This window comes from Macrobrachium rosenbergii, chromosome 7, assembly GCF_040412425.1.
Source record: "Macrobrachium rosenbergii isolate ZJJX-2024 chromosome 7, ASM4041242v1, whole genome shotgun sequence".
Lineage (NCBI taxonomy): Eukaryota > Metazoa > Arthropoda > Malacostraca > Decapoda > Palaemonidae > Macrobrachium > Macrobrachium rosenbergii.
Genome location: NC_089747.1, coordinates 15,767,501 through 15,785,000, shown reverse-complemented (window position 1 = coordinate 15,785,000; position 17,500 = coordinate 15,767,501). Strand labels below are relative to the sequence as shown.

At 36.1% G+C, this 17,500-nt stretch overlaps 2 protein-coding genes and 1 non-coding gene across 10 annotated transcripts in view; 1 reads left to right on the top strand and 2 right to left on the bottom strand.

The window, feature by feature from the left end:
- Positions 1 to 17,500, top strand: part of LOC136840169 (protein amalgam-like) — a 186,054-nt gene that overhangs the window by 107,816 nt on the left and 60,738 nt on the right. The gene's annotated exons all lie outside the window — the stretch shown is intronic.
- LOC136840170 (afadin- and alpha-actinin-binding protein B-like) overlaps positions 1 to 17,500 on the bottom strand; it is a 422,145-nt gene that overhangs the window by 363,984 nt on the left and 40,661 nt on the right. The window lies entirely within an intron of this gene.
- TRNAW-CCA (transfer RNA tryptophan (anticodon CCA)) lies at positions 14,670 to 14,741 on the bottom strand. The gene has a single exon. It is a non-coding gene; the product is annotated as a tRNA-Trp (tRNA).

Below are 17,500 nucleotides of genomic sequence, written 5' to 3'. Positions count from 1 at the left end.
CTTGGGTTGTCTTTGAGGTCCTCCCGACCATCCTTAAATCGCTTTATCCAATCATAAACAACTGATTTAGATGGAGAAGAATCTCCATAAACTTGTTGCAAAGCTTCAATAATTTTTCCTGGTTTCCAATCAAGCTTGGTCAGGAACTTGATGTTAGCTCTCATCTCAAAATTTTTATTTTCCATGGGTTCAAGAAGTTACTTTTCTGAAGCAGATGTTAACACCACGGTAACAAGAGGATGACTGAGGTAACAAGTCTATATGGATCACTACATCACAGATAATTGTTTACCAAGTATTTGGGTTGTTTCATTCCTGTGTAAATACATCATTCAACAATTTTTCCTGAACTTTTTTTTTATTTACTGTATATATATATATATATATATATATATATATATATATATATATATATATATATATATATATATATATAGGCAACAAAATTCCTTCTACAGGTTTTCAGGAATTGCGCACTACTTATAATTAATCTGAATTTACTGACATAAAATCAACTTGCTACAGAAATAATGTGCCCGAAATATTTACCTATACCTAATTTTTACCAAAACAACCTTTTCCAATCTACCCAAACCTTCCTCGCTTATTCATGCGTCTTTGGACCTGTATTAGACCCAAAGACATAATCCTATTAGTATAAAAAGTCTATTTGCATTTCCTTCAGCAAGTTTCTTTGTACCTGTATTAGAACAAAAGACATAATCCAGTGCTCACGAAATATCTATTCGCATTTCTTTTAGCAACTTTCTGTCTAATAAATATTCCTTAAAATCTACCCAGAACTCCTCTTATTACACCCATGCATTTTCATACCCCCTCTGAAGCAAAAGGAAACCCCCTTTTTTTTTTTTCAAAGAAAATCTATTGTTTTTATCTAAACAACGCCCTGACTTTCTCGAAAATATCCTTTTAAATCGACCCGAAACTCTATTAACTTACATAAAACTTACGCCTGTCCCTGTTGCAAACGGAACCCCAATTTCTCACAACTCTCTCTTTATGTACCTTCTCTTTATATATCTATGTTCTGCCCAATTTTTAACGCAATTGTTCCATCAAAAACACGTACAGACCCTTTCCCTGATTTTCATACTTCTCTGTACCTGTCTCCGGTATCAAAGCACACTGCATCCAGTATTTCAAATTCAAGTCTTATTATATTTACCTAAGCCAATGCCTAATTTACACTGAATCTACCCAAACTCTCCCTTTATTTTACACATCACTCCTCCATACCTGTCTCCGGTCCAAAGGCAAAACAACAATCGCGCCATTTCTCGCAGATCCTTCCCTTCGTAAACAGCCTCAATTCCGTCAAAACAAAGGCAACACTGCAACAATTCACCCGCCATTCTTTTCCCGCAAAACCGACGTCGACACAGTTGTCACGCTTATATCACATTCGCGGAGCCGAAGCAGGTGATGGCGATGTATTTCGGGGGAGCCTTAATAAACAATGATTCACGAGGGGGAACCACATGAAGAATACATAAACGGGAGAGAAATGGGAAAATTAATGATGACTGTTCAAGGGAGGGCACTCACCTCGAGCGGTAAAACGATAGCATTAATAATAAACAGGAGAAAAGTTGCCGGAACAGAAATGTCCGTCGCCAACGCTGTGGGGGGCAACGACACGGAACGCAGCCATGACAGCAGAAATAACGGCAGGAACTATGTCTGACGGCTTAAGAATAACATGCCAGTGGCAAAAATAAATGTCCAACGGGAACAATATCTCATTCACAAAAATACCAAGGGCAACAATGCACGATCTCGAAACGCCAAAAAGAGTATTAATTTATTTGATCACAACCATACCAGATGAACTTGCCGCAGTGGTTTCTGCAATATCCTATTTCCTCCCGAGCTCAAACCAATTGTTAACACAGAACTAGGAATCAATGACTGGAAAAATTATGAGGTACGAATACTCTTATATTATATTATATTATATTATATTATATTATATTATATTATATTATATTATATTATATTATATTATATTATATTTACGTGTTTGTGTGTGTGTGTGTTTGCAACGTATATACTGTATAAGTTTGGACGATCAATAACTCAAATTGTGTGAACTTCTCTTAAACTTCTATATAATGAGTTTAACTCATTAAAATTTTTATTCCAGAAAATTAAAAACTAATAATAATAATAATAATAATAATAATAATAATAATAATAATAATAATAATAATAATAAATCCCAGTACAATATTGTAATAACATTTGACTACAGGAAATCACTTCCTTATGTACCACGGTTATACTGGGTTTTTGCAATCTTGGTCGAGATTATTGACCAAAACTCACTCGTTTTACCCACGTTTAACAATAAATGGAATTTTTTTTTATCCAAACAGAAAAATGATAACATTTCTTCTGACAATATTAAATTCAAATTATAAAATAAATATTTCTGGTAGAAAAATAGAAATCCTAAAATACGATTTATCTAGTGATAAAAGAAATAAAAATATGAATCGGACACAAAAAAAGGAAACAGTCTTGAAAGGAAAGACGATTTTTTGTTTTCTGTAAAAGAAAACTATTGTGTTGGCTTTGTCTGTCCGTCCGCACTTTATTCTGTCCGCCTTCAAGTCCTAAAAATTACTGAGGCTAGAGGGCTGCAAATTGGTACGTTGATCATCCACCCGCCAATCATCAAATATACCGAATTGCAGCCCTCTAGCCTCAATAGTTTTTTATTTTATTTAAGGTTAAAGTTAGCCATAACGTGCTTCTGGCAACGGTATAGGATAGGCCACCACCGGGCCGTGGTTAAAGTTTCGTGGGTCGCGGCTCATGCAGCATTATACCGACATCACCGAAAGATAGATCTATTTTCGGTGGCCTTGATTGTACGGTGTAGCAGCTGTGCAGAAACCTCGACAGCGCCGAAGCTCGTCTAAGTCGTTACCCGAGAACTAGAGAATCCACGGAAAGACAACAGGAACATAAAAACAAGGCATTCATCATTGCAGCAGTTTAGGGAATAACTGAATCTAGAGGAAAGGCAGCAAGTGCATTGCACACATACCCTTTCCTGCAGATGAAAAGTCGGATTTGATATATATATATATATATATATATATATATATATATATATATATATATATATATATATATATATATATATTAACTTTATCACATACACAATTGTTCTGTGCATTAGTAGAATTACTAAAAGGACCTCATTCAAACTGGATGGTGTCTAATGGAGTTTTTATTCAAAAAGTTACAAGCTTTTTCTTGGACAAACAGTCCACATTATCAAGTAGGTACGGATACTTGATAATGTGGACTGTTTGTCCAAGAAAGTTGTTGCTTTTGTGAATAAAAACTCCATTAGACACCATCCAGTTTGAATGAGGTCCTTTTAGTAATATATATATATATATATATATATATATATATATATATATATATATATATATATATATATATATACTGTATATTACAAATTTTTCGTTCTCCTCTGCGACACTGATTTATTTCCGGAAATAAAATGTATAAAAGAGTTTCCATCCACTCTCTAACAGGTGGGTTGCAGAAGAAAAACCAATATATCAATCAGAGCCTTTTCCTCTTGTAGAGTAGAAGAAGTTTACAAAAAAAAAATTGCACATATTTTAGAAAATTTTTCCTTAGAGCTGTGATACATTAAAAAGAATGATACATTACAAACCTCTTTGGTCCACTGGCCACCAAGGGATTTCCACGTCGGAAAATAACAATTTATGTAGAAATGAATTTCGGCCAGTGAAAAACCCCAATAATGTAGTCTTTCCCTAACCCGAACAGAGAAGTTTTAGAGAAAAAGGTCCACTAGAGCATAAGAAAGACTATTTTCCAAACTTGCTTTGCATTTATCCAAGACAAGCACTAACAATGAACTGAACTGCATATAGCATTTAGGCTAAAAGCCAAGCAATGGGACCTATGAGGTCATTCAGCGCTAAAACGGAAATTGACAGTAAAAGGTTTGAAAGGTGTAACAGGAGGAAAGTCTCGGAGTTGCACCATGAATCAGTGTTAAGACAGGATGGAAAGTAAGACGAAAGAAGAGAATATGAAAGGAAGTACAGTAAAAGGAACGACAGGGGTTGCAGTTAGGGGCCGAAGGCACGCTGCAAAGAACCTTAAGTAATGCCTACAGTGCACCGCATGAGGTGCACTGAAGGCACTAACCCCCTACGGGGAAAGGTGCTGACAAAATCGCCTTCCGTAACCTGTTCCAAGAACATGTTTGTCTCTCACCAAATCTAATATGCACACTGAGGGCATTTTTTTTTTTTTTTTGCAAGTAAGTTCTAAATGTGTTGCATCTGTACAAACTACAGGAGGATAAGGCTTGCTCGTAGGTCTAAAAACAACCAGCATATCAGATGAGTTTTTATTTATGTTTTTATTTTTTTGCTTTCCAAACTAGAATTACATAGCATAATATTACACATAATATCATAAAAGCTCTTCTGCCACAGCAATGTACTTAAAATAATTTTTTTTGGTGCACGAAGTTACCCAGAGGTGAAAGCGTAAATTAACCTAAGCTTTTGTCTTAACCTCAGCCATAGAGCTGTTTATTCCATAAAGTACTACGGTTTATCCCAGTACCTGTTTGATTCAACCAACATAAAGAATTTTCAATTTCCTGTACACACACACACACACACACACACACACACACACATATATATATATATATATATATATATATATATATATATATATATATATACATATATATATATACATATATATATAATATATATATATATATATAATACACACACACACATATATATACACACACAAACATACATGTGTGTGTAGGTCTCTACTTACAAGTCGGACTCTAGTGCAGCTGCTGGAGGAAGCCTCAGGCGTAAGGTTAACATACTCATCTGCATTAATTTCAGCTTAGCTGAGAGGCACGGTCCGTCTCACTCTTGCTCATTTGCGTCCTCTCTTCTGCATCATCCGCCAAGTAGACTCGTCTACTTCTAATAAATCACGGAACCTCATTTCCCCGTGACATACCGTAGACAGAACGAAACGAGTCTCCCTTATTTATTTTTTTCAATGAAAAAAAGAAAAGCCTCATAATTCGGGCGTCAATTTCCCCATGACATGTCATGGACGGAACGAAACGAGACTCCCGTATTTATGTTTTTCAGATTTAAAAAACAAAAAATAATAAAAATTCGGGCGTCAATCTGCCCATCTCATACCACAGACGGAACGAAACGAGACTCCCGTATATTTGTTTTTCAGATTTAAAAAAACAAAAAAATCATAATCCGGCGTCAATTTCCCTATGTCATGCCATAGACGGAACGAAACGAGACTCCCGTATTTATGTTTTTCAGATAAAAAAAAAATCATAATTCGGGCGTCAATTTCCCCATGTCATAACATGGACGGATTGAAACAAGTCTCCCGTATTTATGGTTTTCTGATAAAAAAAATCATAATTCGGGCGTCAATTTGCCCATGTCGTATCATAGACGGAACGAAACGAGTCTCCCGCATTTGTGTTTTTCAGAAAAAAAAAATTAATAAAATTCGGGCGTCAATTTGCCCATGTCATGACAAGGACGGAACGAAACGAGACTCCCGTATTTATGTTTTTCAGATAAAAAAAAAAAAATCATAACTCGGGCGTCAATTTGCCCATGTCATACCATAGACACGAGTTTACCGCATTTATCTGTTTTTCAGGAAAAAAAAAAAAAAAAAAAAAAAAAAAACTCATAATTAGGGTGTCAATTTGCCCATGTCATACCACAGACGGAACGAAACGAGTCTCCCGTATTTATGTTTTTCAGATTAGATGAAAAACAAACCTCATAATTCGAACGTCAGACTTTCAGAAAACTGCTCTGGCATCCTCCCAGGCAGGTGTACACGAAACTCCAGCCTCCTGCAATTTGGCTTTAGTGCGCGTGCGCAGAGAGCGCACGTCCGCTTTCGCTATGGCTTATGCGGCGTCAGGAGTTTGTTTTGTAGCAACCCAGTTTAGATCTCGGCACTTTCTAGATGATGCCAAATGCTTGGGCGGACGGACGGGCGGGCGGCGGGTGTGATTTAGATCTCTCGTTACTGAAATAAACAAGAAACCTCACCTGGGGTGATGTTTATCTTGATCCTCGGCTCATACAAAAGGGAGAAATGAAGGAGACAAAGTATGGCGCAGGTCTGAATCAAATAAGACGTGCCCCAAAGAGATTCTCTTTTACAACATTTAAGTTCTCTTTATTTGTATCTCAGAGAGAGAGAGAGAGAGAGAGAGAGAGAGAGAGAGATCAGGCAGTTCATTATTTGACACAAAAATGACACCAGTAATTTTCTCTATGATTTGAAGTCTCACAGGAAACTGCGAGCATGGGAAATTATTTACAAACAAACGATGTTCCAGTTTATTAAAAGACCTAACTTAAGTGTCTTAGAAATCGCCTAAACACCTGATTTTGTTGCAACACTTCACAATATAAGAGCTGTACGCAAACAAGACGGACTGTCCTGCTGACCAGAGAAATAGGTCCACTTCAGATACCTAAAATTAAGTCTTATTATTACTATTATTATTATTATTATTATTATTATTATTATTATTATTATTATTACTCTGATGAAGATGAACCCTACTCATATGGAACAACGCCACAGGGGACACTGACTTGAAATGCAAGCTTCCAAAGAGTATGGTGTTCATTGGGAAGAAGTAAGAGGAGGTAAAGGGAAAATACAGAAAGAGGAGATCTGACTTACCGAAAAAAATTAACAAATTAATAAAAGGATACAAATGTAAATTATTAATATGCAAAGATAATTGTATTTGGGTAGCAATGCAGTGCATCTTCGCTTGAATTTCTCAAGTTCCAACTGCACAACATCCTCGGGGAGACTGTTCCTTCCACAGTCCATCAGTGCATGACATCCTCAGGGAGACTGTTCCTTCCACAGTCCATCAGTGTACGACATCCTCAGGGAGACTGTTCCTTCCACAGTCCATCAGTGCACGACATCCTCAAGGAGACGGTTACTTCCACAGTCCATCAGTGCGCGACATCCTCAGGGAGACTGTTTCAGTCCAATTAATTGTACAGACCATATATGAACATCATAGAAAACGAGATTTTGCATATATATATATATATATATATATATATATATATATATATATATATATATATATATATATATATATATATATATATATATATGTAATGTGTGTGTGTATATATAATGTACATACCGATATATAAATATCTACTGAGAGAGAGAGAGAGAGAGAGAGAGAGAGAGAGAGAGAACGCTTCCCCATCTCATACAAAAACAAATAAATCCAGCATCAACACGATCAAGGCCCAATTCATAATAAACTGAACTTTTATCAAGTTCTACCTTGGAGAAAAACATCATTGAGCTGTTTCTAGAGAAGGAAGACCTCCTCCTCTTCCCCTCCCCTCCCTGCCGCTACCAAGTGTATCTTTAATGGCCTCTCGAGGGGACGACAAACCATCGTTAAGGCCACATGCAACAAATATTGCATCGCGTCTTCCTCCTCATTTGCATTGCAATTGAAGCTTTGCGCACGATACAAGGCAGACGTTAATGGAGGTTAAGAGACCAGTAATATTCTCTCTCTCTCTCTCTCTCTCTCTCTCTCTCTCTCTCTCTCTCTCTCTCTCTCTCTCCCCCTTTACTTGTGTGTGCCCAACAACACAGCCATACTATGGCTTCTAAGTATATCAGCACATGTGTGAATAAAGTAAAATGTTATGCAGCCGAATATCAGAGCAATTCTACAGCACGCTATTTAAAGCATAAGCGATCCTCTTTTAGAAAGGTGTGTACATTCGCGTGTGACAGAGAGAGAGAGAGAGAGAGAGAGAGAGAGAGAGAGAGAGAGAGAGAGAGAGAGAGAGAGAGATTCCTGAACAAAATAAATTTCGCAAATTAAAAGGAAAATTTTGCAAAAAGTCTGTAGTTTACTGTATAGACCTTCGCCGCATTAATAAGGCCCGATCTGACCTTTTCGCCGCATTAATAAGGCCCGATCTGACCTTCCACTTCGCAGGAACTGACACATTAGACCGCAAGTCACTGACAAAAACTGCAAGACAATCATAATGAAAAATGCCGTCTTCTCTAAATCGTTTCTTTAACTCTGACATCATCAACAGTTGGCCTTCTACATTTTTAGTTTTCTGTGAAAGAAAACTACTGAGACGGCTTTGTCTGTCCGCCCTCGGATCTGGTAAACTACTGAGGTTAGAGGGTTGCAAATTGGTATGCTGATCATCCACCCTCCAATCATCAACCATACCAAATTGCAGCCTTCTAGCCTCAGGAAGTTTTTGTTTTATTTAACCTTCAAATTAGCCAAGATCGTGCGTCTGGCACCGCTACAGGTGACAACAGGCCACCATATAGCATTATACGCTGTACAGAAAACTCGATTGCGGCGCATTTTCTACTTTTTTTATGTAGATGATGGGTTAGTGATAATTTTGTATCAGCATATTTTGGTCAGATGGATTAAATAAGTATACCTTAGTTTTACCAGACCACTGAGCTGATTAACAGCTCTCCTAGGGCTGGCCCGAAGGATTAGACTTATTTTACGTGGCTAAGAACCAATTGGTAAAACCTATAGCTCTGCACTGGGTGCACTGTAAAACTCTGGACTGAATCCTTCATCCGAAAATGGTTTCCTAAACGAGTCGCCTCCTTGTCACACGGTGGTAGTTCACACTCGTTCATTTCCCTCAAATTCTTTGACCGTAATAAGTAGGAAGCTTCTTCGAGCGTTCGGGAACTATTGCTCATGTCATTCGCTAATTTACCTACACAGAAAAATGTGGAAATCTTTGCGATGTTGACAATTCAAAAATAGTACGATATTCAAGACGTTTTCTCTGGCCATGAACGTAGAGGGCGTTTGAGATTACATCAGACATGATCCGCACAAAGTACACGAAACCCACAGCAAATACAACGGGTGGGTAAAGTACTGCTGTAAGTGGTTAAAAAAATTATACATATATAATTATATATATATTAATCATATACATAATATATAAATATTATATATATATATTTATATACACTAATATATATACAGTATATATATTATAAAAATATATAAATATATATATATATATATATATATATATATATATATATATATATATATATATATATATATATTTAGTATATATAATATTTAGTCTCACTGCTATACCTTTTCAGTATAGTAAAAAGGTCACACTCTCCATGACTTTATGAGTAGCAAGTGAGTTTAACACATGAGACTTTTTAAATAAGAAATGAGTTCAATACATAGTCGTTTAGATCGTGATTACATACGAAACAGTTCTGACAAATTGAAGAGAAATTCTGACTCATTTCTAAGAGAGGACAAATACCCAGTTTTTTAATATCTAAAATGTGAATAAATTTTGCTTACATGTATATTTTTATAATCTGCAAATACCTTGTTTTAAAATAGTTTTTTCTTTCTTTCCACAGGTAAGTGGCGCCTGGGACAACCACAGCTGGAATATGCAAGTATGAAGAGGAAGAGAGAGAGAGAGAGAGAGAGAGAGAGAGAGAGAGAGAGAGAGAGAGAGAGATGCCACGTGCTGTGTTAAAGCAGTAACATAATAACTGTTTGCATATGTAATCAGCCATTTCATCACGGAGTTTAATTCTGACAGCTGAAATAGAAACGTAAGTTATGCGATCTCTCTCTCTCTCTCTCTCTCTCTCTCTCTCTCTCTCTCTCTCTCTCTCTCTCTCTCTGTCTCGTTTCAAAGTCAGGAAACAATACGCCCTTAACAAACAAGGGTTGTCATTAACCTATTACAACCCAGCTATTATCTTCATCTGATCACCCAGACGCTGACAAATTGCTGGCAAAAAAAAACACACACACACAAAAACATGAATCATGATTACAAATGACAGCCTTCCCTACTCCTACTCCCAAGACACAATTCTTACTCAATCCCTTCTTCTCATGTATCTGCATGAGAAAAAATGTATCAGAATGCCCCTAAAAATACTGAATGAAAAATTCACTTAGTCAAATATGAAAGACATTACAGGGGGTTGTTGCTATATGTAATTTTACCCGTAAAAATTGATAAATACAGTAATTCATTACCTGACGAGAATTAACTAACTCATCGGCTGATGTGGAGAGGAGTATGTATGTATGTATGTATGTATGTATGTATGTATACATGTATGTGTATATATGTAATATATATAGATATAGATATATATACATACATTCTATATATACATATATATATAATGTATGTATATATATACAGGATATATATTTATGTAAATGTCATAAATGGAATTTTGGTTATAATTTCAAATATTAAGCCACAAACAGCCAAGTGATAAGGAATTCACTAAGACCTGGAAATAAATTGCACCAAAATGAATTATATGTGATCAGTGTACATACCACGACCGGGTTAAGTACATGGTTGTTACATGGGTGAAATAAATTCAATGCAGATATCAAAAAGGACAGTGAATCGATTACGACTCAGTTGTAGACATTCCTGTTGAATTCAGGTTCTATACATCGAATCAATATCAATCCGTTTACATCATAAGAGTTCAGTATTAAGTGAGGAACACATGGCTATATAAGTAAGAAAGTTTGTCAGCAATTCTGAACAAGCTTTTTCTTACACTTTCAAGTATTAAACCTCATATACTTATAAAATTAATATTGAATTTCATATACTTCGAAAAGTATTTACATAAACGCACAACCTTTGACTTAGATTCGAACTTAAGAACAGAATAGAATAGAATATAGACTGTAGGCCAAAGGCCAAGCGCTGGGATCTATGAGGTCATTCAGCGCTCAAAGAGAAATTGACAGTAAGAAGGTTTGAAAGGTGTAGCAGGAGGAAAACCTTGCAGGTGCACTAAGAAGAAAGAACTGTTAGAGAAGGTGGATAATCAAATGGAAGAAAGATAATATGAAAGGAGGTATAGTAAAAGGAATGAAAAAGTTTGCAGCTAGGGGCCGAAGGAACGCTGCAAAGATCCTTGAGTAATGCCTACAGTGCACCACGTGAGGTGCACTGATGGCATTACCCCCTGTGGGGAGATTCGAACTTAAGCTTTTTATGGTATTCTTAATCATCTCATCCATTATCAGTTATCTGACTGTCGTGCAAATTCCATAAAAACGCAACAATAACTTGCAGATCTCACCAAACTACGTAACTATTGAATTAATCAACGAGAATTTTCTCGCGTCATAATTTCAAAGGTCATTAACTACATGATTCTAATGTCATTTGGCTAAATGCAGGTAAACAGAGTAAAGATACGTTACAACACAAAAATTCCACAATTAGATGACCCCCTCCATAAGAAAAGTGGTTGATTTTTCTAAATTTCCAATATCTTTGTGTAACTTAAGATTTTCCTTTTTAATGCTATACCCTGAAATTTTTTTAAGAAAGCAGCATTACCGACCCTGCAGTTTAAAAAAGAAAAAAAAACTCTTTCATCACCTGAATTTGGACGTTCGACAGATAACTCGAGATAAAAACATGAACCTCTAACCATTTTCGTTGGCAGAGGTGAAAAGAGAAATGACGAAAGTCAACTTCCGTCCTCTCAATTGCTTGATCGAACCAGATCACAGATCTCGTAGCAGCAAGGACACGCGATTGATGAGGTGATCGCATAGTCTATTTCAGGGCTGATTACCAACCAGGATGTTACGATAAGGCAGGTGTGTGTTGTCAGTAATGGTGGGAAAAAAATTCATTGGGATAGTGCAGAGAAAAAGGTATCTCTGCGGTATCATGGATATTATTACTCAGTGATTCTTACATAATGCTATAAAACATCTATTTTTGGGATTTTTTTGTTTTTGTTTGTTTATTATATAGCACTCGGTCACTCAAATTCATATTTCCCACTTTCGCAAGATGAATTCTCACTCACTTAATCAGATTTGATCCTTATAGCTCTTATTTACCACATAATGTTTTCATGACGGAGATAAAGCTGTGTAAAAAAAACAACGAATTCTGGAGAGAGAGAGAGAGAGAGAGAGAGAGAGAGAGAGAGAGAGAGAGAGAGAGAGAGAGAGAGAGAGAGATCTCCAGTGTGTGTGATGTGGGTTTTAAACTAACTCTGGAATCGATTGCTGTAGCTCTGTCTTTACTCAGTAACAACATATATTGCAAGTCTATCAAATGCCACATGTTTCTTATTAATTGCCTTTAGATTCTCTACACTGATCACCTTACACGCTATTATTTAGCACTATGAGCGAGGAATGCGTATACTGCTATAGCGTACAGGTGGTGTTATGCAAGTGCGTTTACTGAAACCCTTTTACAATTTTACCACCAAGCACTGCACCAAACAGTCACTACTGTTAGCAGTTTTACCAAGCAATTACTACTGTTAGCAAAGTGTGAGTCACTTGTGTTAAGTATTCAAAGTTGGTGGTAAAACTCAAGTTAATGGTAAAACTAAATAAGCTGTGCATATTAGTGCTTGAGTGAAATCACCTCAGCAATAAATACGGAAAAATATGTGTTCGGTTACTTGATGCAAAATTTAGTTTTGAAGAGTTAAAGGCAAAAGCAACCAAAAATAAGATAAGAAAAAATGGGTTTCCACTATTTGCTATTAAAAAGTCTTAGTTTTCTGATTGCAATCCGATATTGGGGAAAATGTGCTAGACCTTTGTCGTAAGAATTTCTAACTTCAAATCTACATGAGCACACTAAAAGAAGGGGCGTGAATATGTACCAATAGGGAGAAAATTGAGCAGGTGAAATAAAATTACGGTTGCTGAACGCTAAAAGCTGCCGGCAAATGCGTTTGAGTCACTTCCGTAACTTTACACCTTCGCAGATTGCACGTGGCCCTCTTGATGAGAGTGCCAAAGTGCCACGATGAGGGATCTGCTTAGTGACATAAAATTAACTCGATTAATCTGAAGAATTACCAAAGGTAATCATCACAAATTATCCAGGCCAATTATCGTAGATTCCAAGAGGTGCATCGTCATTATGTCGTCTCGTGTAATCGCCCGATATTCGCTTTCTTTCACTTAAACTGTTTCCGTATTTTATATTTTATTTCATTCTATCTTTTAAGACTTTTTTTCAATAACTACTTTTTTATCGTCACTAAGATATTTTTTCTTTTATATGTATTAATTTCCGAAGAACAGAGAGGGAGGGGTGGGACCTCCATCCCTGTTCTGTATCTCTTCTCCTCTTTCTCTATCTCTACATAAAGAGAGAGAAAGAGATAGATAGAGAAGGAAACAATAAGAGAGAGAGAGAGAGAGAGAGAGAGAGAGAGAGAGAGAGAGAGAGAGAGAGAGAGAGAGAGAGGACGCGAAGAACAGAGAGGGAGGGGTGGGACCTCCCTTCCTGTTCTGTGCCTCTTCTCCTCTTTCTCTGTCTCTACGTAAAGAGAGAGAAAGAGATAGATAGAGAAGGAAACAGGGAGAGAGAGAGAGGAAAAGATGTTTCCCCTGTTCTGAAAAAGCTGGAATGGTTAAAGGTTAAAGATCAATATGTATACGAAATTTATGTTTCTGTTTTTAAAGTTTTAAGAGGTATTTTACCGGAATGGCTGTATCAGTTAGTATGGTTAACTCAGTAACAGGAGTTTGTAACGCGTCAGGGTAGTGATCTTGTTGTAAAAGAACGACAACAGATATCGGCTCAAGGAGTTCCCGGCTAGAGGCCCTTCCTGTGGAATAAACTACCACAAGATATCAAGGATGCTGCCACTCTACATTCTTTTAAGAATAAGTTGAAAAAATGTCTGTTAGATTAGTATTCCTTACTATGAATTCATTTGAACTACTGATCTTTCATTTTAACTATGTATATATGTATGCATTGTAGAATAAGCAGTGTCAATTGGAAATAAAGTTATTATTATTATTATTATTATTATTATTATTATTATTATTATTATTATTATTATTATTATTATTATTATTATAGTTCGAGTTTTTTGTTATAGACGCTTCTTTTTTTATTATATTTATACCGGTTAATCCAATTCCTTATTCCTCCCCCATCATCTTAAAGGTTTAATCACCTGCATTGAAACAACTTTTCATCTGACGGGGAGCAACGTTTTCTTTTACGGCTTCGTTTTCTTTACAAAATCTCCGTTTTCTTAATTCCAAGTCGCTCACACTGGAGATAAATCTTGCACCGATTGATTTTTCAAGATCCCGAGAGTGACGTGTTCACGCCGTGCAAGTAAACTTTGCGTTGGTATTTCATCATTTACTATCAATATATTATAAATGCATCAGCTATTATTTCGTCATAAAAATACATCTAACACTGACGTATATGGATGCAGCTGCATTTTACGTTTACACTTCAATGGAATGCATTCCGGCAACTCTTCGCACCTCGCTCTGCAGCGATCATCCAGTCTCCTAAAAACTATCTGACATCTTACAAACTTGCAAATTAAACACCGGCCATACAACTTCAGCAACCCAACAACATCAAAGAACGGATTCAACGAGCATACCTTTGCACTGCAATTGCAAGGTCATTAAACAAACGGAAAATGTTTTCCACTGACCCCGGAGTGACTCGAACACCCAGCCTTCTGATCTGGAGTCAGACGCGCTACCATTGCGCCACGGGGCCCGATGTCTGTCCAGTCTGGCTAATTCAAATCGGTGGGTAAGCCGGATCCGCACGACCATGTTCCCGGCCCTTTACGGAAGATTTCGTGAACTCTCTGATCTTAACCTGACGAATCTGCATAACTTTACGGCTATTCTTTGGCTTGTGATTGACATTCAATTGAATTACAAATCTTTTCTTTCACTTCTGTCTGGAAGTTTATCATATTTCACACTATTTCTTCGACTTGTATTTAGGATTTTCTCAAATTTCACATTTCCTCTTCAGTTTTTATTAGGGAATTTATCAGTTTAAGAGTTTTTCTTTGATTTATATGACGGGATTTGATTAACCTCTTTCTTTTCTTCTGTTTATTCGAAAATTGTCAAATTTCACTTTATGTTCCAATTTACTATTTATCAAATCTTACATTCTTCTTTTTCTAATAGGAATATGCCAAATTTAATACCTTTCATTTTAACTGGAATCTTTCAAATTTCTTGCTTTTCTTCTGATTTCTAATCTGGAATTAGTAAAATTTCATAACTTGCCATTTGCTTCTATCAGATTTGTCGAAGTTCACACGTGTCTTTTGCGTGGGATTTTGTCAAAACTCCAAAACTCCTCAGACTTCAGAGAATCTGTCTAATTCCATCCCTTTCCTTGGAATTTTATTCAGATATTAAGAACTGTGCCTAACTGAGATTTTTTAACATTTCACACCTTTTCTTTAATTTCTTGGGAACTCATCAAGTTGCTTACTTTCTTTGGTTTTTAATAGAAATGTTAAAAATGCATATTTTCTCTGTAACTTTGAATTTGGAATAACATATTTCACTCCTGTTCTTCGACTGCCACTTAGGAATTTATTACATGTCTCACTTCCTAGTTTTGCTTTGAATTTTAAGTGAGTATTTGTCTAATTTCACACTGCGTCAAATTTCACTTATTCTTTAGTGAATTCCCAAACTTTCAACTTAGTCTTTTAATTCGGTTGGAAAATTAGACAACTTTATCTTTAATTTGGGAATTTGTCATGCTTCGCACTTTTTCTTCGGCTAGCAATTGTAAATTTTTCAAATTTCACAGCTTTATTCTGAGATCTATTTTTCTCATTTTGCTTCCTTGAGCGCATGCCAGTGACCGCTCTATATTTCAGAAACTGATACAGCTTATTTCCTACTCGATTCTTCCTCGTTTTTTCTGCATTTCATTTCCATCGACTGATCTCAATTTATTTTACCAGACAACGTTCATTCTTTCATTTTACCTGCCTTTTTCCATTTACTTCATATACTCAACAGGCTTTCTCACTAATTTCCAACCTCAAAAATCACGAAGGTAATACAAACTTTTACAGTATTTTCTTGACGCGATTACAGGTTACATTCTACTTGGAACCGGTATGTCAGGTACAAAATTATTTATCACGACGAATGATGACAGCAGAAGCTTCACAACAACGTTTTCGCGGATCTGAAATGTAATTGTTTAAATACTCAATCGTTTGCCTTCCAATATACAGTATTTATGTCGCCAATGAAAACACAGGAACAATTACTTGTCAAAACCTCTAATAAATCAGTAATTTTGTACACAAAAGTTTAAGCAACACGAATTGAAAATATTAATGTTCTCTACATAAAATTACATAAGAATAAAAAACAGAAAATATTTTCAATGTTGAAAGATATAAAAATAAGCTACAAAATTTCTTTTTAATTTATCATCTTTTATAAGTAAGTCCAATCATGAATGGACTGACCCGCTTGATTAAGGAATTCTATCTTCTCTTAAATGTTCCCAAGTCCCACTCGTGCCAAACCTGTCTTTCATGAGGTAGTGTAATCATGAACTTTTGGACAGTTTCTCTCTCTCTCTCTCTCTCTCTCTCTCTCTCTCTCTCTCTCTCTCTCTCTCTCTCTCTTCCAGCTGCCCATATCACTTACACAATCATATGCACTCCACTCCATATCATTCAATGTTTGGGGTGACCTCGGATGTGCTGAGAGAGAGAGAGAGAGAGAGAGAGAGAGAGAGAGAGAGAGAGAGAGAGAGAGAGAGAGGATGAACACTCTTCAGATTACTTTAAGCGACATTATCTTCGAGGGCCTCATTCATTCATTCTGTGGCGAGAAAGAGGTCGAAAAGTTATGGATCACTGCAGCAACAACAAAAAAACAACTGAAACAACAACAACAACAACAATAATAATAATAATCATAATAACAATAATCAAAAGAATCTGTTACGTGACAAAGTAATCAAATGTAAACCACTCACAAAAACAATATGTATATTGTGTATGTATGTGTGTGTATATATATATATATATATATATATATATATATATATATATATATATATATATATATATATATATATATATATATATATTATATATATATATATATATATATATATATATATATATATATATATGTATATCATACAATAACGTTGTTATCAAAAGGCGAATAGCTTTCCAAAATATTTCCAAAGGCCTAGTCTTTCTTGTCATCAAAACTATACCTGGCATTCATCTCATTCCGTGTACAGAGTAAAGAACTATAAATCCCTGAGAGAGAGAGAGAGAGAGAGAGAGAGAGAGAGAGAGAGAGAGAGAGAGAGAGAGAGAGAGAGAGAGAGAGAGGAAATCGAAGGGCGTCTCTGTGCTGGAGGAGGAGGAGGAGGTGGAAGGGGCCCCTCGGAGGAAGTGCATACCATTACCTCCAATAACGAAGTGCTCTCGTTCTCTCTCTCTCTGGCCCTTCGCGACA